The 22,348-nt window shown below is 43.3% G+C and overlaps 1 long non-coding RNA gene across 1 annotated transcript; it reads right to left on the bottom strand.

Moving 5' to 3' along the window:
- Positions 1-14,581: 14,581 nt before the first annotated feature.
- Positions 14,582-21,102, bottom strand: LOC106583115 (uncharacterized). The gene is made up of 2 exons (XR_001323440.3): positions 21,004-21,102; positions 14,582-15,107 (listed from the first exon to the last, which is right to left on the bottom strand). It is a non-coding gene; the product is annotated as an uncharacterized LOC106583115 (long non-coding RNA).
- Positions 21,103-22,348: the final 1,246 nt, after the last annotated feature.

Genomic DNA, 22,348 nt, shown 5'->3' with positions numbered 1-22,348 from the left:
ACACACACACAGTACAAGTCAAAAGTTTGGACACACCTACTCATTCAAGGGTTTTTCTTTATTGACTATTTTTTACATTGTAGAATAATAGTGAAGACATCAAAACTATGAAATAACACACATGGAAACATGTATTAACCAAAAAAGTGTTAAACAAATCTAAATATATTTTTGATTTTAGATTCCTCAAAGTAGCCAACCTTTGCCTTGATGACAGCTTTGCACACTCTTGGCATTCTTTCAACCAGCTTCATGAGGCAGACACCTGGAATGCATTTTAATGAACAGGTTATACAGAAGATAGCCCTATTTGGTAAAAGACCAAGTCCATATTATGGCAAGAACAGCTCAAATAAGCAAAGAGAACATTAATTTAAGACATGAAGGTCAGTCATTCCTGAACATTTCAAGAGCTTTGGGAAAGTTTATTCAAGTGCAGCTGCAAAAACCATCAAGTGCTATGATGAAACTGACAGTACCCCATAATGTCAAAGTGTAATTATGTTTTTCTAAATTTTTACAAATGAATTTAAAATTAAAAGCTGAAATGTCTTGACTAAATAAGTATTCAACCCCTTTCTTATGGCAAGCCTAAATAAGTTCAGGAGTAAAATGTGCTTAAAAAGTCACATAATAAATTGGTATGGGTATGCTTGTAATCGTTACGGACTGGGGAGTTTTTCAGGAATAAAAGTACATGGAATGGAACTAAGCACAGGCAAAATCATAGAGGAAAACCTGGTTCAGTGTGCTTTCCAACAGTCACTGAGAGATTAATTCACCTTTCAGCAGGATAATAACCTTAAACTCAAGGCCAAATCTTAACTGGAGTTGCTTACCAAGACAGTGATTGTTCCTTTTGACTTAAATCTACTTGAACATCTATGGCAAGACCTGAAAATGGTTGTCTAGCAGTGATCAACAACCAATTTGACAGATCTTGAAGAATTTTGAAAAGAATAATAGACAAATATTACACAATCCAGGTGTGGAAAGCTCTTAGAGACTTACCCAGAAAGACACACAGTTGTAAATGCTGCCAAAGGTGCTTCTACAAAGTATTAACTCAGCGGTGTGAATACTGATGTAAATTAGCTATTTCTGTATTTCATTTTCAATACATTTGTAAAACTTTAAAAAACATGTTTCACTTTGTCATGATAGGGGATTGTGTGTTGATGGGTGAGGGAAATAATCTATTTAATCCATTTTGAATTCAGGCTGCAACACAACAAAATGTGGAATAAGTCAAGGGGTAGGAATACTCTCTGAATGCACTGTATACACACAAAAGGAAAATGGAAATTGCTAGCACCATTGAATGTGTGTCTGTATATTTATACAGTATGTAATGTATATGTGTGTGTGCGTGTGTGTGCGAGCAGGCTCAGGGAGGTGTAACCCAGCCCTGTGTGAACCTCTGTGTTCTCTCTGACTGAGATAGGGCTCAGTCTCGCTCCAGTTCTCTCTCTCTGCATCGCATTACCTCTCCACCCCCACCCAGAAAACAGCACAGAGAGAGAGGGTGAGGGAGAAGGAGACAGAGGGAGGAAACAAAGAACAAACGAGAGGGCTGTTGAAAATGGGTTGGGCTGCAATGCCCTGTGTATAGGCTTACAGCATCTGATGTGAACACAGAAAGGGAAGAGGGAGACGGGAGAGAGAGAAGGATGAAGAGAGATGGGAGGGAGAGATTGATGAAGAGAGAGAGGAGGGAGAGAGAAGGATGAAGAGAGGAGGGAGAGAAGGATGAAGAGAGAGAGGAGGGAGAGAGAAAGATGAAGAGAGAGAGAGGAGGGAGATAAGGCTAGAGAGAGGGGAGGGAGAGAGACGAGAGGGGAAAGGGGGAGAGAAGAAGCAAGAGAGAGGGGATAAGAGAGGAGAGAGAGGGAGAGAGAAGAGAGAGTGGAGATAAACGGAGGAAGAGAGGAGAGTGTAAAAAGGAAAATGACAGAGAAAGATATGATAGATATATAAGAAAGCGAGAGAAAGGGAATCAATGTCCATGACTATGATTACTCCGTCAGGTTGTGTTAGTGAGAAAAGCTCTCCAGCGTCGCTCTGCATCTGTGTGTGTGTGTCACCCAGATGGTTCATTCCTGCAGATTTTTAATGAGGAAGAAATTGCCTCGCTCGTTGCCTGCGCCTCTGTAATTTCTGACGCGCTGAAAGAGAAAGAAAACACTTGTGTAGCAAGCAGAGTAATATTGCCTCTCTGGCGTGATGCGAATGTGAAATGTTTACTGTTTATTTCTAAATATAGACACTATGTTCCTGTAGGAATAGCCAAGTGATGATCATTGATTTGCATTGAATTTAGCAAACTCTATTTCTAATTTATAATGATGATTTACCTTATTGTTTTCTCTCCACTTTTACATCAGGATAGACGTAGACTACAAACAGACCAGAGAGGAATCGAGAGAGGGGACTTCTATAACTCTCTTCTATAACTCTCGAGTTTGAGCTGTCCTGATCAGGCTATTGATCTACTGCTGAGGGATATGCACACACACATCTCTCTGTATATTTGGCAGTCTGTCAAAGCTGAGATTGAGCTCTGATCTGAATCAGGGTCTGAATAGAGAAGAAGAATGAGAAAAAGCAGTGCTGCGGATAGCAAAGCCCAGATTGGTGAACGGGCCGCCATGACTCCATACCAGACCTGTTACTAATGGAGCAGTGACCTCTCCTGGTTGAGCTATGTACTGCAACTCTATCTGCTTACTGTGGAAACATAATTGTTTAATTTTTTCTTTCATTTAACCTTTATTTAACTAGGCAAGTCAGTTAAGAACAAATTGTTATTTACAATGACGGCCTACCAAAAGGCAAAAGGCCTCCTGCGGGGACGGGGAAGGGGATTAAAAATACAAAATACAATATAAATATAGGACAAAACATACATCACAAGAGAGACACCACAACACTACATAAAGAGAGATTTCATTCAATCAAAGTAAACATGGCTATCAAACAGACACAGGTGAAGTTGTATTGATGAAATATATAGCAAGACAATGCTGTACAGGTAGTCGGAAGTTTACATACACTTAGGTTGGAGTCATTAAAACTCGTTTTTCAACCACTCCACAAATTTCTTGTTAACAAACTATAGTTTTGGCAAGTCGGTTAGGACATCTACTTTGTGCATGACACAAGTCATTTTTCCAACAATTGTTTACAGATTATTTCACTTATAATTCACTGTATCACAATTCCAGTGGGTCAGAAGATTACATACACTAAGTTGACTGTGCCTTTAAACAGCTTGGAAAATTCCAGAAAATTATGTCATGGCTTTAGAAGATTCTGATAGGTTAATTGACATCATGGGAAGATCAAAAGAAATCAGCCAAGACCTCAGAAAAAAAATTGTAGAACTCCACAAGTCTGGTTCATCCTTGGGAGCAATTTCCAAACGCCTGAAGGTACCACTTTCATCTGTACAAACAATAGTATGCAAGTATAAACACCATGGCACCACGCAGCCATAACACCGCTCAGGAAGGAGACGCGTTCTGTCTCCTAGAGATGAACGTACTTTGGTGCGAAAAGTGCAAATCAATCCCAGAACAACAGCAAAGGACCTTGTGAAGATGCTGGAGGAAACAGGTACAAAAGTATCTATATCCACAGTAAAACGAGTCATATATCGACATAACCTGAAAGGCCGCTCAACAAGAAGCCACTGCTCCAAAACCGCCATAAAAAAGCCAGACTACGGTTTGCAAATACACATGGGGTAAAGATTGTACTTTTTGGAGAAATATCCTCTGGTCTGATGAAACAAAAATAGAACTGTTTGGCCATAATGACAATCATTATGTTTGGAGGAAAAAGGGGGATGCTTGCAAGCCTAAGAACACCGTCCCAACCATGCAGCATGGGTGTGGCAGCATCATGTTGTGGGGGTGCTTTGCTGCAGGAGGGACTGGTGCACTTCACAAAATAGATGACATCATGAGGAGGGAAAATGATGTGGATATATTGAAGCAACATCTCAAGACATCAGTCAGGAAGTTAAAGTTTGGTCGCAAATGGGTCTTCCAAATGGACAATGACCCCAAGCATACTTCCAAAGTTGTGGCAAAATGGCTTAAGGACAACAATGTCAAGGTATTGGAGTGGCCATCACAAAGCCCTGACCTCAACCCTTTAGAACATTTGTGGGCAGAACTGAAAAAGTGTGTGCGAACAAGGAGGCCTCAGTTACACCAGCTCTGTCAGGAGGAATGGGCCAAAATTCACCCAACTTATTGTGGGAAGCTTGTGGAAGACTACCCGAAACATTTGACCCAAGTTAAACAATTTAAAGGCAATGCTATCAAATACTAATTGAGTGTATGTAAACTTCTGACCCACTGTGAATGTGATGAAAGAAATAAAAGCTGAAATTAATCATTCTCTCTTCTATTATTCTGACATTTCACATTCGTAAACTAAATTGGTGATCCTAACTGACCTAAAACAGGGAAATTTGACTAGGATTAAATGTCAGGAATTGTGAAAAACTGAGTTTAAATGTATTTGGCAAAGGTGTATGTAAACTTCTGACTTCAACTGTATAGTGATAAGAATACTTGTCCACTGATTCTGTTTACCCGGGCTGTGAGTAACCAATCACTGTGCAGCTCTCAGATGTCTTTCTAGATGCAGCCTACTGAGCTGTGAGGCTCTTTGAGTGGCTCGTATCAAAGCCTCTCAGTTTCCCATCCCTACATAGTTTTACATGGCTATCTCTTTGCAAAGATCCATTCTCTCTCAAACTACTGGGGAATGACACCAGAGTGAATGGTGGATGTTTTATGGTTTTTCTATGCATCAACAGGACAGAACATCAGAGTCCGGTGTGTGTCTCTTTATTAACAACAGCTGGTGCGGAATCTGTAATATTAAGGAAGTTTCGAGGTTCTGCTCACCTGACTTAAAATAAATACCTCATGATAATTTGTAGACCATACTATTTACCAAGAGAGTTTTCATCAGTTTTTTTCATGGCTGTCTATTTACCACCACAAACTGATGCTGGCACTAAGACCGCACTTAACAAGCTGTATAGGGCCTTAAGCAAACAAGAAAATACTCATCCAGAGGCCGCGCTCCTAGTGGCTGGTTCTTTTAATGCAGGAAAGCTGAAATCGTTTTACCTCATTTCTACCCGCATGTCACCTGTGCTACTAGAACAGGGGTGTCAAACTCATTCCACGGACAGCCGAGTGTCTGCAGGTTTTTGATTTTTCCTTTCAATTAAGAACTAGACCAGGATTTCCCAAAATGGGGGCCCACCCTAGGTGCACATTTTGGTTTTTGCCCTTGCACTCAAAACTGATTTAAATAACCAAGTTTGGGAAACCCTGACCTAGACAACCAGTTGAGGGGTTCCTTACTAATTAGTGACCTAGATTCATCAATCAAGTACAAGGGTAGAGTGAAAACCTGCAGACACTCAGCCCTCCACAGAAAGAGGTGGAGACGTGAACTAGAGGATAACATTTCTAGATCACCTTTACTCCACATACAGAGATGCATTCAAAGCTCTCCCCTGCCCTCCATTTGGCAAATCAGACCATAACTCTATCCTCCTGATTCCTGCTTACGAGCTAAAATTTAAACAGGAAGTACCAGTGACGCGCTCAATACGGAAGGGGTCCGATGAAGTGGATGCTAAGCTGTTCCGATTCATCCAATGGCATTGAGGTGTTTGCCACATCAGTCAAGGGCTTCATTAATAAGTGTGTTGACATTGTCCCAACAGTGACCATACATACAGTGCCTTGCAAAGGTATTCACCCCCTAAGAGTTTTTCCTATTTTGTTGCATTACAACCTGTAATTTAAATTGATTGATATTTGGATTTCATGCAATGGACATACACAAAATAGTCCAAATTGGTGAAGTGAAATTTAAAAAAGTACTTGTTTAAAAAAATATATATATTTTACGGAAAACTGGTGCGTGCATATGTATTCACCCCCTTTGCTATGAAGCCCCTAAATAAGATCTGGTGCAACCAATTACCTTCAGAAGCCACATAATTTGTTAAATAAAGTCCACCTGTGTGCAGTCTAAGTGTCACATGATCTGTCACATGATCTCAGTATATATACAGTCGTGGCCAAATGTTTTGAGAATGACACAAATATTAATTTCCACAAAGTTTGCTGCTTCAGTGTCTTTAGATATTTTTGTCAGATGTTACTATGGAATACTGTATAATTACAAGCATTTCATAAGTGTCAAAGGCTTTTATTGACAATTACATGAAGTTGATGCAAAGAGTCAATATTTGCAGTGTTGACCCTTCTTTTTCCAAGACCTCTGCAATCCGCCCTGGCATGCTGTCAATTAACCTCTGGGCCATATCCTGACTGATGGCAGCCCATTCTTGCATAATCAATGCGTGGAGTTTGTCAGAATTTGTGGGTTTTTGTTTGTCCACCCGCCTCTTGAGGATTGACCACAAGTTCTCAATAGGATTAAGGTCTGGGGAGTTTCCTGGCCATGGACCCAAAATATCGATGTTTTGTTTCCTGAGCCACTTAGTTATCACTTTTTCCTTATAGAAAGGTCCTCCATCATGTTGGAAAAGGCCTTGTTCATCACCAAATTGCTCCTGGATGGTTGGGAGAAGTTGCTCTCGGAGGATGTGTTGGTACCATTCTTTATTCATGGCTGTGTTCTTAGGCAAAATTGTGAGTGAGCCCACTCCCTTGGCTGAGAAGCAACCCCACACATGAATGGTCTCAGGATGCTTTACTGTTGGCATGACACAGGACTGATGGTAGCGCTCAACTTGTCTTCTCCGGACAAGCTTTTTTCCGGATGCCCCAAACAATTGGAATGGGGATTCATCAGAGAAAATGACTTTACCCCAGTCCTCAGCAGTCCAATCCCTGTACCTTTTGCAGAATATCAGTCTGTCCCTGATGTTTTTCCTGGAGAGAAGTGGCTTCTTTACTGCCCTTCTTGACACCAGGCCATCCTCCAAAAGTCTTCGCCTCACTGTGCGTGCAGATGCACTCACACCTGCCTGCTGCCATTCTTGAGCAAGCTCTGTACTGGTGGTGCCCCGATCCCGCAGCTGAATCAACTTTAGGAGACGGTCCTGGCGCTTGCTGGACTTTCTTGGGCGCCCTGAAGCCTTCTTCACAACAATTGAACCGCTCTCCTTGAAGTTCTTGATGATCCGATAAATGATTGATTTAGGTGCAATCTTACTGGCAGCAATATCCTTGCCTGTGAAGCCCTTTTTGTGCAAAGCAATGATGACGGCATGTATTTCCTTGCAGGTAACCATGGTTGACAGAGGAAGAACAATGACTCGAAGCACCACCCTCCTTTTGAAGCTTCCAGTCTGTTATTTGAACTCAATCAGCATGACAGAGTGATCTCCAGCCTTGTCCTCATCAACACTCACATCTGTGTTAACAAGAGAATCACTGACATGATGTCAGCTGGTCCTTTTGTGGCAGGGCTGAAATGCAGTGGAAATGTTTTTGGGGGATTCGGTTAATTTGCATGGCAAAGAGGGATTTTGCAATTAATTGCAATTCATCTGATCACTCTTTATAACATTCTGGAGTATATGCAAATTGCCATCATACAAACTGAGGCAGCAGACTTTGTGAAAATTTATATTTTAATATTTATTGTTAATATTATTAACATTCTCAAAACTTTTGGCCACGACTGTACACCTGTTCTGAAAGGCCCCAGAGTCTGCAACACCACTGAGCAAGCGGCACCACCAAGCAAGCGGCATCATGAAGACCAAGGAGCTCTCCAAACAGGTCAGGGCCAAAGTTGTGGAGTACAGATCAGGGTTGGGTTCTAAAAAAATATCAGAAACTTTGAACATCCAACGGAGCACCATTAAATCCATTATTAAAAAATGGAAAGAATATGGCACCACAACAAACCTTCCAAGAGAGGGCCGCACACCAAACTCACGGACCAGGCAAGGAGGGCATTAATCAGAGAGGCAACAAAGAGACCAAATATAACCCTGAAGAAGCTGCAAAGCTCCACAGCAGAGATTGGGGTATCTGTCAACAGGACCACTTTAAGCCCTACACTCCACAGAGCTGGGCTTTATGGAAGAGTGTCCAGAAAAAAGCCATTGCTTAAAGAAAAAAATAAGCTAACATGTTTGGTGTTTGCCAAAAGGCATGTGGGAGACTCCCCAAACATATGGAAGAAGGTACTCTGGTCAGATGAGACTAAAATTGAGCTTTTTGGCCATCGAGGAAAATGCTATGCCTGGCACAAACCCAACACCTCTCATCACCCCGAGAACACCATCTCCACAGTGAAGCATGGTGGTGGCAGCATCATGCTGTGGGGATGTTTTTCATCAGCAGGGGCTGGGAAACTGATCCAAATTGAAGGAATGATGGATGTCGCTAAATACAGGGAAATTCTTGAGGGAAACCTGTTTCAGTCTCCCAGAGATTTGAGACTGGGACGGAGGTTCACCTTCCAGCAGGACAATGACCCTAAGTATACTGCTAAAGCAATACTCGAGTGGTTGAAGGGGAAACATTTAAATTTCTTGAAATGGCCTAATCAAAGCCCAGACCTCAATCCAATAGAGAATCCGTGGTATGACTTAAAAATTGCTGTACACTAGCGGAACCCATCCAACTTGAAGGAGCTGGTGCAGTTATGCCTTGAAGAATGGGCAAAACTCCCAGTGGCTAGATGTGCCAAACTTATAGAGACATACCCCAAGAGACTTGCAGCTGTAATTGCTGCAAAATGTGGCTTTTCAAAGTACTGACTTTGGAAGGGTGGGGGGGTGAATAGATATGCATGCTCAAGTTTTTTGCATCTTCAAAGTGGTAGGCATGTGGTGTAAATCAAATTATACAAACTCCCCAATTTTAATTCCAGGTTGTAAGGCAACAAAATAGGAAAAATGCCAAGGGGGGTGAATACTTTCGCAAGCCACTGTACACATCCCAACCAGCAGTTGTGTAAATTACTAGAATAAAAATACTTCAAAGTACTACTTAAGTCGTTTTTTGGGGTGTCTGTACTTTACTTTTTATTTTTTTGACAACTTTTACTTCACTAAAGAAAATAATGTATTTTTACTCCATACATTTTCCCTGACACCTAAAAGTACTCGTTACATTTTGAATGCTTAGCAGGACAGAAAAATTGTCAAAGTCACACACTTATCAAGAGAACACGTGGTCATCCCTACTGCCTCTGATCTGGCGGACTCACAAACACAAATGCATCATTTGTAAATGATGTCTGAGTGTTGGAGTGTGCCCCTGGCTATCTGTAGATTTGGTGCCATCTGCTTTGCGTAACATAAGGATTTTTTTATTATTTATACGTTTACATTTACTTTTGATACTTAAGTATATATGGATTACCAGGACATGTACTCAGAGCATGTGCTGACCAGCTAGCAAGTGTCTTCACTGACATTTTCAACCTCTCTCTGACCCAGTCTGTTACAAGCAAATCACCATAGTCTTTGTGCCTAAGAACGCCAAGGTAACCTGTCTAAATGACTACTGCCCCGTAGTACTCATATCTGTAGCCATGTAATGTTTTGAAAGGCTGGTCATGGCTCACATCATCACCATCATCCCAGAAACCCTGAACCCACTCATATTCGCATACCGCCCCAACAGATCCACAGATGACTCTTTTGCACTCCACACTGCCTTTTCCCACCTGGACAAAAGGAACACCTATGTGAGAATGCTGTTAGTTCACTACAGCTCAGCGATCAACATCATAGTGCCCTCCAAGCTTATCACTAAGCTAAGGACCCTGGGACTGAACACCTCCCTCTGCAACTAGATCCTGGACGTCCTGATGGGCCGCCTCCAGGTGGTGAGGGTTGGCTCTAACACATCCGCCACGCTGACCCTCAACACAGGGGCCCCTCAGGGGTGTGTGCTTAATCCCCTACTCCACTCCCTGTTCACGCACAACTGCGTGGTCGCGCACGACTCCAACACCATCATTAAAGTTTGCCGATGACATGACGGTGGTAGGCCTGATCACAGACGACGATGAGACAGCCTATAGGCAGGAGGTCAGAGACCTGGCAGTGTGGTGCCAGGACAACAAGCTCTCACTCAACATGGGCAAGACAAAGGAGCGTATCGTGGACTACAGGAAACAGAGTGCCTAGTACACCCCCATTCACATTGAAGGGGCTGTACATCACTAAGGAGGTATCATGGTCCAAACACACCAACATAGTCCTGAAGAGGGCACGACACCGCCTCATCCCCCTCAGGAGGCTGAAAAGATTTGGCATGGGCCCTCAGATCGTCAAAGACTTCTACAGCTGCACCATTGAGAGCATCTTAACTGGCTGCATCACCCCTCGGTACGGCAACTGCTTGGCATCCGACCGCACGGCGCTACAGAGGGTAGTGCGTATGGCCCAGTACATCACTAGGGCCAAACTCCCTGCCATCCAGGACCTCTATACTAGGCGGTGTCAGAGGAAGGCCCTAAAAATGGTCCAAAAAAAAGTCTGTGACCAAAAGGCTCCTGAACAGCTTCTACCCCCAACATAAGACTGCTGAACAGTTAATCAAATGGCTACCCAGACAATTTACATTGACATACTTAATTATTTGTTATCTTAATGGTTTTGCACTGACTCCCTTGTTCTGGCTCTATGCACACTCATAAGACTCTACCCACACATACTACACTGACACTCCAACACTCACACACACACACACACACACACACACACACACACACACACACACACACACACACACACACACACACACACACACACACACACACACACACACACACACACACACACACACACACACACACACACACACACACACACTCACACACACACACACAAAACACACATGCATATTGATGCCACATTCACACACTCACACATAGACACACGTTCACACTTCACATACGCTGCTGCTACTCTGTTTATTATATATATTGATTGACTAGTCACTTTTACCCCTACCCACATGTATATTGAACAAAAATATTAATGCAACAATTTCTAAGATTTTACTCAGTTACAGTTCATATAAGGAAATAAATGCATTATCTATGGATTTCACATGACTGGGCAGGGGTGCAGCCATGGGTGGGCCTGGGAGGGCATAGGCCCACCCACTGGATGGCCAGGCCCAGCCAATCAGAATTCGTTTTTCCCCACAAAAGAGCTTTATTACTGACAGAAATACTCCTCAGTTTTCTCAGCTGTCCGGCTGGCTGGTCTCAGACGATCACGCAGTTGAAGAAGCCTGATGTGGAGGTCCTGGACTTGTGGTCTGCGGTTGTGAGGCCGGTTGGACGTACTGCCAAATTCTCTAAAACACTGTTGGAGGAAACTTATGGTAGAGAAATGAACATTCAGTTATCTGGCAACAGCTCCGGTGGACATTCCTGGAGTCAGCATGCTAATTGCACGCTCCCTCAAAACTTGAGACATCTGTGGCATTGTGTTGTGTGACAAACCTGCACATTTTAGAGAGGCCTTTAATTGTCCCCTCATGCTGTTTCATCAGCTTCTTGATATGCCACACCTGTCAGGTGTGTGAGAAATGCTTACTAAAAGGGATATAAACACATTTGTGCATAACATTTGAGATAAATAAGCTTTTTGTGCATATGGAACATTTCTGGGATCTTTTATTTCACCTCATGAAACATGGGACCAACACTGAACATGTTGGGTTTATATTTCTGTTCAGTATACATACTGTATTACCTGAATTACCTCAACTACCTCGTACCCCTGCACAAAGCCTCTTTGTTTTTGCTTGGTAGGCCTACACTGTGTTAAAACGCTCGGAATAATTCCCTTCTGTTATGTTACTGTTATATGTTCTGTTTCTCATTGGGAATGTTTGGTTTTTCCTTCTGGCTTTCATCCCTTTTCTGTGGAACACTATGTGTTCTCTATTCTTCAGCTCGCTGTTCTGTTTGTTCAGATAACGAGCGCAGCCACTCACATCCTCCCTACAGAGACACACTGAAGGATTTTATTCTGAGACTACTACGTGTGTCCCAGTTTTAGCAAAATGGCCTATTTGTGTACAGCAATCTCTCACTGCAACACCTCGCCCCGAGGCTTGGGTTATTTTAAACAGTGTGTGTGTAGGTCCCCCAGTGTATTATTATCAGTACACACGTGTGTGAGTGTGTGTGTGTGTGTGTGTGTGTGTGTGTGTTGCTTTGGGAGGCCAACTCTCGCTCCACTCATCTGTCAGCTCTGTGGGGTTGCTATGGGAACTATAGAAGGGCACGCAGAAGTAATGAGCATCCCATAATTGTTTAAGGTGACCTTGAAGATTCCATTAAGGTTGCATATATGTGTATGTGTACATGTGCGTGTATGTGCACGTGTGCTACGTATGTTTGTGCAGATGTGTGTATAAAGTTAATTTAATTCAGTTGAAGTAAATTAATACTTAGTGGATACCCTGTGAATAGTTTCATGATGCACCACAGCCCTAGTCTTTCCCCTACCTGTCACTTCTCCATTCTTTCTCTCCATCTCTCTCCTAGCTAGCTGTCTCCTGTCACCAGTCCAGGGAGCTTCCACCTGCCACTGTCTGTCTGCCATCATCATCTGAATGCCCTCTCCCCTGGGACTGAGAAACCGCTGCCTGTGGAGGACTGGAGTGGCAGCCAACAGATACAGGGTAGCATATAATCTCCCTCACACTCACCAGCTCTGTCATTGCCATAATGGACAGATTTTCATCATCACCATAACAACCAGTTGTGTAGTGTGTGGCATTCTAAACTGGGTGGTTCGAGCCCTGAATGCTGATTGGCTGAAAGCTGTGGTATATCAGACCGTATACCACGGGTATGACAAAACATTTGCTTTTAGTGTTCTAATTACGTTAATAACTAGTTTACTCCGCGTTGCGTCGTGCCTAAGAACAGCCCTTAGCTGTGGTATATTGGCCATATACTGTACCACACCACCTCACGCCGTATTGCTTAATTATAGTGTAGCATTATAGTGTGTAAGTGTATAAATGTAAAAAAGCTCTTGGCAAGTGGTCTAGACCTCAATTCCCTCTCAATGGTTAGTTACATTATCCTTGATTGCTGTTGGTGTACAAAACTCTTCATTATACTATTTCACCCATTCTGTAGAATATACTGAGCTGGGCTGCATAACTCTCCCTCTACAGTGTCTGCTCATTTTCATTCTGGCATTTTAAATCAAGGACTGTTTTAATACCTGTCTCACCAGGTGTGTGAACACATTAACTGATCAGTTAACACGTTCCAGGAAGAAATTAAAACCTGCAGGACTCTCCAGGACCATTATTGATTGCTCCGAGTTCTCCTCACCTTTCTCTCATTTGTCTGAATAATTGGCTCTGATCCACCATAGTAGTAGCTGTATCGGAATGTAAATTCATAACCTGCACATGGGAGAAACAACATGAAAAACTTTAAAGCAGAACAGAGTTTTCACTGCTACATTATAATTACAGTACCTTGACATTTATCTCCAATGTTCATTAGTGTAAGAATCACTGGCCGATGTATTCTATATTATTCATAACTCTAAAGCTTGTGTTGAAAAGGCTGGCACATGCTATCATTCCAGCCTTCCCCTTCAGGCTTTTGCTACTTATGTATGTCTTCATTTCTAGATATTTCCCCTGTGGCGGAGTAGCGGTATCTTAGACGGAGTCACTGTCCACTTTCACGTGGTGCTGAACTTCAGAATTCTGGTTCTGTCACTGTTCGCTTCAATGGTGCTGAATTTCTGCTCTGCTTCCTATTACAAATTACACCATCGAACCTTCAAGCCTTTCTTACCGACACCAATGGGGTAGAAAAACTCATAATTATCAGCTCCCATTCAGTCAGCCCATAATATCCACACTTCCTCATGACACATTAATATCTTATCGCCTGTTGAAACCTGGGATTCCTACTTTACTCGTAACATTACTGTCCTTTACTTTCATTGAAATATCCTCAAACTTTGTTGCGCTCCTCAGAATTAAAGGCCAAGCTATTCTTGTCTCTACCCCATTCATATCTCCATGAACCTAGGCCAAACAATTCTTCTCTCTACCCCCATTCATATCTCCATGAACCTTCAAAAGATTCCTTTGAAAAACAACTCCCACCCTTAAAGAACAAATTACCATACAAAAGCCTGGTACTACCCCAGACTTCACTACACTGCTTCTCATCACAAGCTTGGGATTGTCATCGATTGAAGCCAAGCCTTTCTGATTCCACTCTGTTCAGCTCGATGATCAAAGTGGATCAGGGCAGACAGTTAGTGAGAAGCCCCCAGATGTAGAGCCCTGCCTGGGGCACACTCGGTTCTGTGCATGGGTAATGTGTTCTCTGGTTCTCTACTCTACAGTGTGTGTGTGTGTGTGTGTGTGTGTGTGTGTGTGTGTGTGTGTGTGTGTGTGTGTGTGTGTGTGTGTGTGTGTGTGTGTGTGTGTGTGTGTGTGTGTGTGTGTGTGTGTGTGTGTGTGTGTGTGTGTGTGTGTGTGTGTGTGTGTGTGTGAAGAGCCTTCTATGCCATCAAAAGGAACATAAAATGATCAACCAATCAATCAAATGTATTTATAAAGCCTTTTTTACATCAGCAGATGTCACAAAGTTCTATACAGAAACCCAGCCTAAAACCCCAATCAGCAAGCAATGCAGATGTAGAAGCATGGTGGCTAGGAAAAACTCCCTAGAAAGGCAGGCATGTAGGAAGTAACCTAGAGGAACCAGACTCTGAGGGGTGGCCAGTCCTCTTCTGGCTGTGCCAGGTGGAGAATAGAAGACTACATGGCCATTAAGGCCAGATTTTTCTTCAAAATGTTCAAACGTTCATATATGACCATCGCAGTGGTTGTAGAGGGTGCAACAGGTCAGTAACTCAAGAGTAAATGTCAGTTTGCTTTTCATAGCCAAGCATTCAGAGGTCAACACAGCAGGTACGGTAGAGAGAGAGTCGAAAACAGGTCAGGGTTCCATAAGCGCAGGCAGAACAGATTAAACCGGAGCAGCAGGACAACCAGGTGGAATGGGGGCAGCCAGGAGTCATTAACCAGGTAGTCCTGAGGCATGATTCTTGGGCTCAGGTCCTCCGGGAGGGGAGGGAGAGAGGGAGAGAGAGAGAATTAGAGGGAGCATACTTAAATACATAACAGACAGACACTAGCCCCCCGGTACATAGACTATAGCAGCATAGATACTGGAGGCTGAGACAGGGGTGGGACAGGGGACACTGTGGCCCCGTAAGATAATACCACCGGACAGGGTCAACCAGGAAGGATATAACCTCACCCACTTTGCCAAAGCACAGCCCCCACACCACTAGTCTTCAGTAAAGACTTAAAAGTCGAGGCCTAGTCCACGTCTCTCACATGGATAGGCAGACCATTCCATAAAAATTTAGCTCTATAGGAGAAAGCCCTGCCTCCACCTGTTTGCTTAGAAATTCTAGGGACAATTAGGAGGCCTGCGTCTTGTGACCGTAGCGTACGTGTAGGTACGTACAGCAGGACCAAATCGGAGAGATAGGTAGGAGCAAGCCCATGTAATGCTTTGTAGGTTAGCAGTAAAACCATGAAATCAGCCCTAGCCTTAACAGGAAGCCAGTGTAGGGAGGCTAGCAATGGAGTAATGTGATAAACAAAAATTAGGTTCTAGTCAAATCTCTAGCAGCCGTGTTTAGCACTAACTGAAGTTTACTTTGTGCTTTATCTGGGTAGCCGGAGAGTAGAGCATTGCAGTAGTCTAGTCTAGAAATGACAAAAGCATGGATTAGCTTTTCTGCATCATTTTTGGACAAAAAGTTTCAGATTTTTGCAATGTTACGAAGATGGAAAAAAGCTGTCCTGGAAATGTTCTTGATATGTTCTTCAAAAGAGAGATCAGGGTCCACGAGATCAGTAATGCCGAGGTCCTTAACAGCTTTATTTGAGATGACTGTACAACCATCAAGATTAATTGTCAGATCCAACAGCAGATCTCTTTGTTTCTTGGGACCAAGACATAGCATCTCTGTTTTGTCTGAGTTTAAAAGTAAAACATTTGCAGCAATCCACTTCCTTATGTCGAAATGTACAGCTGTGTGTCATCCACATAGCAGTGAAAGTTGACATTGTGTTTTCGAATGACATCACCAAGAGGTAGAATATATAGTGAAAACATTAGTGGTCCTAAAACCGAACATTGAGGAACGCCGAAACTTACAATTGATTTGTCAGAGGACAAATCATCCACAGAGAAAAACTGATATCTTTCCGACAGATAAGATCTAAACCAGGCAAGAACTTGTCCGTGTAGACCAATTTGAGTTTTCTAATCTCTCCAAAAGAATGTGGTGGTCGATGGTGTCAAAAGCAGCACTCAGGTCTAGGAGCAGAAGGACAGATGCAGAGCCTTGGTCTGAAGCCATTAAAAGGTAATTTACCACTTTCACGAGTACAGTCTCAGCGCTATGATGGGGTCTAAAACCAGACTGAAGCATTTCGTATACATTATTTGTCTTCAGGAAGGCAGTGTTTTGCTGCGCAACATATTTTTCTAAACATTTTTAGATGAATGGGAGATTTGATATAGGCTGATAGTTTTTTACATTTTCCCGGTTAAGGTTTGGGTTTTTCAAGAGAGGCTTTATTACTGCCACTTTTAGTGAGTTTGGTACACATCCGGTGGGTAGGGAGCCATTTATTGTGTTCAACATAGGAGGGTCAAGCACAGGAAGTAGCTTTTTCAGTAGTTTAGTTGGAATAGGGTCCAGTATGCAGCTTGAGGGTTTAGAGGCCATTACTATTTTCATGAATATGTCAAGAGATACAGGATTAAAAAACTTGAGTGTCCTGGCAGTTCTGTGCAGACTCAGGACAACTGAGCTTTAGAGAGATACGCAGGTTCAAAGAGGAGTCCGTAATTTGCTTTCTAATGATCATGATCTTTTCATTGAAGAAGTTCATGAATTAATCACTGCTGAAGTGAAAGCCATCCTCTCTTGTTGAATGCTGCTTTTAAGTTAGCTTTGCAACAGTATCAAAAATAAATGTTGGATTGTTCTTATTATCCTGAATTAGGATCATTGAGCAGCAGTGAGGGCTCTTCGATATTGCACGGTGCTATCTTTCCAAGCTAGTCGTAAGACATCCAGTTTGGTGGAGCGCCATTTCCGTTCCAATTTTCTGGACGCTTCCTTCAGGGCTAGGGCATTTTCTGTATACCAGGGAGCAAATTTCTTGTGAAAAACATTTTTTGTTTTTAAGGGTGAGACTGCATCTAGGGTATTACGCAAGGTTAAATTTAGATTCTCAGTTAGGTGGTTAACCGGTTTTTGTACTCCGATGTCCTTGGGTATGTGGATGGAATCTGGAAGGGCATCTAGGAATCTTTGGGTTGTCTGAGAATTTATATCACGGCTTTTGATGATCCTTGGTTGGGGTCTGATCAGATTATTTGTTGTGATTGCAAACATAATAAGATGGTGGTCTGATAGTCCAGGATAATGAGGAAAAACATTTAGATCCACAATATTTATTCAATGGGACAAAACTAGATCCAGGGTATGACTGTGGCAATGAGTAGGTCTGGAGACATGGTGGACAAAACCCACTGAGTCAATGATGGCTCTGAAAGCCCTTTGGAGTGGGTATGTGGACTTTTCCATGTGAATACTAAAGTCACCAAAGATTAGAATATTATCTGCCATGACTACAAGGTCCAATAGGAATTCAGAGAACTCAGTGAGGAACGCTGTATATGACCCAGGAGACCTGTAAACAGTAGCTATAAAAAGTGATTGAGTAGGCTGCATAGATTTCATGACTAGATGTCCAAAAGATGAAAACGCAGTCTTTTTCTTTGTAAATTGAAATTTGTTAGCAACACCTCTGCCTTTGCGGGATGCACGGGGATATGGTCACTAGTGTAACCAGGAGGAGAGGCCTCAATTAACACAGCAAATTCATCAGGCTTGAGGCATGTTTCAGTCAGGCCAATCACATCAAGATTATGATCAGTGATTAGTTCATTGACTATGTGTCACATGGAATGACGCTGGAGAGACAAAGCAGGTACGGGGAGTAAAACATTTAATAAATAACAGATATGGACCGAGACAGGAACAGTGTCAGCAAACAGGTAACAAAAACAAAAGACAATTAATGCATCAGCAGGGAACTGACAAATATAGGGGAGGAAATAAACAGATGAGTGAGTGAGTCCAGGTGAGTCCAATATCTGTCACGTCCTGACCAATATAAGTTGTTATTTTCTATGGTAGAGTGGTCAGGGCGTGACAGGGGGTGTTTTTGTGTTTGTTCTATGTTTTCTATTTCTATGTTGTAGTTCTAGTTTGTCTATTTCTAGGTTGGGGTTTATTGGGTTGACCTTCAATTGGAGGCAGCTGGTCCTCATTGCCTCTGATTGGAGGTCATATTTAGTAGGGGTATTTCTGCATGTTGTTTGTGGGTTATTATTTCTTGAGTAGTATGTTGTCTCTCTGCGTCACGGTTTGTTGTTTTGTGTTTTCTAATAGTTAAGTGTATTGCATTAAGTTTCACGATTAATAAATATGTGGAACTACGAAAACGCTACATCTTCGTCCGCTCCTTCGAACAGCCGTAACAATATCTCTGATGCGTGTGACGAGGGAAGGCAGGTGTGAGTAATTGATGACAGAAGTGCATGACGCAGGGCAGCCCGGCACCCTCAAGTGCCAGGGGAGGGAAGAGCGGGAGCAGACGTGACAGTACCCCCCACTCTTGGGGCGCCACCTGCGTCCCACCTGGGCGAACCGGCCGAGACATGGGCGCTGGGCAAGCCGATTGGGGCATGGGAGCCCAACAAACCGTCAGGAGCGTGAGAGCCTGGCGAGCCGGCTGAGGCATGGGAGCCTAACATCCGGCTGAGGCAAGACGCTTGTCGATCCCACAGCAGAGAGGGAGCCCGCTGATCCGGTGGAGAGTGACATGGGATGGGAAGCCGCCGAGCCAACCGAGGCAAGGAAACCTCTCAAGCCAGCCAGGGCGTGGAAGCCCGACGGGCTGGCTTAGGCACCCCCCGGTTACATCGGCGGTGGAATCCACCCCGATGTCAGCAACAAAACAAAAAACAAACAAAAAACTCCTGGACCGGCTGGGTGAACAAGAACTGACAATCCAGCTGAGGCCCGACGTGGGTTGGGCGCCATCCGAGCCAACCGGGGCAAGCAGATGCACAGATGCACTCGAGCCAGCTAGGGCGTGGAAGCCCGACGAGGTGGCTAGGCACCCCTGGTTCCATCGGTGGCGACCCAGAGCCGATGCCACTATACCAACCGGAACGCCAGTTCTCCCTGATGCTTCCTGTGTTGGCTGATGCATTCTGTCACATGGAATGACGCTGGAGAGACGAAGCAGGTACGGGGAGTAAAACATTTAATATGGAACGGACATGGAACGAGACAGTAACAGTGTCAGCAAACAGGTAACACAGACAAAAAACAATTAATGCATCAGCAGGGAACAGAGCAGGGAACTGACAAATATAGGGGAGGAAATAAACAGATGAGTGAGTGAGTCCAGGTGAGTCCAATATCGTTGATGTGCGTGACGAGGGAAGGCAGGTGTGTGTAATTGATGACAGGAGTGCGTGATGCAAGGCAGCCTGGCGTTTGAGCGGGAGCAGACGTGACACTATGACTGCCTTGGAAGTAAGGGATGTAACAGTAAGTAGCCCTATTTTGAGATGTGAGATATCACAATCTATTTCAATAAAGACAGGAATGGAGGTCTTTATTCCAGTGAGATTGCTAAAGCGAACACCAGCATGTTTAGTTTTGCTCAACCTAGATCGTGGCACAGACACGGTCTCAATGGGGATAGCTGAGCTGACTACACTGACTGTGTAGTGGCAGACTCCACTACCAATTAGGATCTGGGTAAAAAATCTGGCTAAAAATATTTGAATCAGTTATAGAACCCATTGCCCTTTATGGTTGTGAGGTCTGGGGTCCGCTCACCATCCAAGAATTCACAAAATGGGACAAACACCATATTGAGACTCTGCATGCAGAATTCTGCAAAAATTTCCTCTGTGTACAACATAAAACCTGACCACTGTGACTGACCAAAAATTAAGGAAATCTCTGACTTTGTACAGACTCAGTGAGCGTAGCCTTGCTATTGAGAAAGGCCGCCGTAGGTAGACCTGGCTCTCAAGAAAAGACAGGCTATGTGCACACTGCCCACAAAATGAGGTGGAAACTGAGATGCACTTCCTAACCTCCTGACAAATCTATGACCATATTATAGACACATATTTCCATCAGATTACACAGACCCAAAACAATTTGAAAACAAATCCAATTTTGATAAACTCCCATATCTATTGGGTGAAATACTAGGGTGCAATCACAGCAGCAAGATTTGTGACCTGTTGCTACAAGAAAAGGCAACCAGTGAAGAACAAACACCATTGTAAATACAACCAGTATTTCGTTACAACACTGTATATAGACATATTATAAACTGGGTGGTTTGAGCCCTGAATGCTGATTGGCTGACAGACATGGTATATCAGACCGTATACCACAGGTACAACAAAACATTTATTTTAACTGCTCTAATTACATTGGTAACCAGTTTCTGATAGCAATAAGGCACCTCAGGGGTTTGTGGTATATGACCAATATACCACAGCTAAGGCCTGTATCCAGGCACTCTGCATTGCATCGTGCGGAAGAACAGCCCTTAGCCGTTGTATATTGGCCATATACCACACCTCCTCAGCCCTTATTGCTTAAATATGACATTTGAAATGTTTTTATTATTTCTTTACTGTTGTGAGTGTAATGTTTACTGTACATTTCTATATTGTTTATTTAACTTTTGTTTATTATCTATTTCACTTGCTTTGGCAATGTAAACATATGTTTCCCATGCCAATAAAGCCCCTTAAATTGAAAAATTGAGAGAGAAAGAGAGAAAGATGAGGCCGGAATGAAGATAGAGAGAAGAATAGTACCATTTGCCGGTTAGGTTCCATGTGGCCCTCCAGACAGCTGAGCAGACAGAATGAGTCCTCTGGTTTAACTGAGGATCTAGACACACTGTTCCATCATACAGAACTAGAGGAAGAGAAAGAGAGAGAGAGAGAGAGAGAGAGAGTTGTTGGTCCCACCATTTATTTATATAGAAATATATAGATATATATTTTTATTTTATATATGCATACTTTGACAATGTAAGTAATAATGAACTTGTCAATAAAGTCAATTGAATTGAAATTGAATTAAATTGAGAGTGAGACTCAGCATGTTGTAATTACTTGGTTCACTCCAGACCTGACTGCCCTTGACCAGCACAAAAACATCCTGTGGCGTACTGCATTAGCATCGAATAGCCCCCGCGATATGAAACTTTTTCAGGGAAGTTAGGAACCAATATACATAGGCAGTTAGGAAAGCAAAGGATAGCTTTTTCAAACAGAAAGTTGCATCCTGTAGCACAAACTCCAAAAAGTTCTGGGACACTGTAAAGTCCAAGAGGAATAAGAGCACCTCCTCCCAGCTGCCCAATGCAATGAGGCTAGGAAACACTGTCACCACCAAAAAATCAACAATAATTGAGAATTTCAAAAAACATTTCTCTACGGCTGGCCATGCTTTCCACCTGGCTACCCCTACCCCGATCAACAGCTCGGCACCCCCCACAGCAACTTGCCCAAGCCTCCCCAATTTCTCCATCACCCAAATCCAGATAGCTGGTGTTCTGAAAGAGCTGCAAAATCTGGACCCATACAAATCAGCTGGGCTAGACAATCTGGACCCTCTCCTTCTAAAATTATCCACCGCAATTGTTGCAACCCCTATTACTAGCCTGTTCAACCTCTCTTTCGTATCGTCTGATATCCCCAAAGATAGGAAAGCTGCCATGGTCATCCCCCTCTTCAAATCGGGAGACACTCTAGACCCAAACTGTTAGAGGCCTAAATCCATCCTGCCCTGCCTTTCCAAGGTCTTCGAAAGCCAAGTTAACAATCAGATCACCGACCATTTCGAATCCCACCGTATCTTCTCCACTATGCAATCTGGTTTCCGAGCTGGTCATGGGTGCACCTCAGCCACGCTCAAGGTCCTAAACGATATCATAACCGCCATCGAAAAAAGACAATACTGCGCAGCCGTATTCATCGACCTGGCCAAGGCTTTCGACTCTGTCAATCACTTCATTCTTATCGGCAGACTCAACTGCCTTGGTTTCTCAAATGACTGCCTCGCCTGGTTCACCAACTACTTCTCAGACAGAGTTCAGTGTGTCAAATCGGAGGGCCTGTTGTCCGGACCTCTGGCAGTCTCTATTGGGGTGCC

Source organism: Salmo salar, chromosome 22 (assembly GCF_965601325.2).
Source record: "Salmo salar chromosome 22, fSalSal1, whole genome shotgun sequence".
In the NCBI taxonomy this organism is placed as follows: domain Eukaryota; kingdom Metazoa; phylum Chordata; class Actinopteri; order Salmoniformes; family Salmonidae; genus Salmo; species Salmo salar.
Note: the sequence above shows the minus strand (reverse complement) of the source record. Positions and strands in the feature narration are given on the sequence as shown.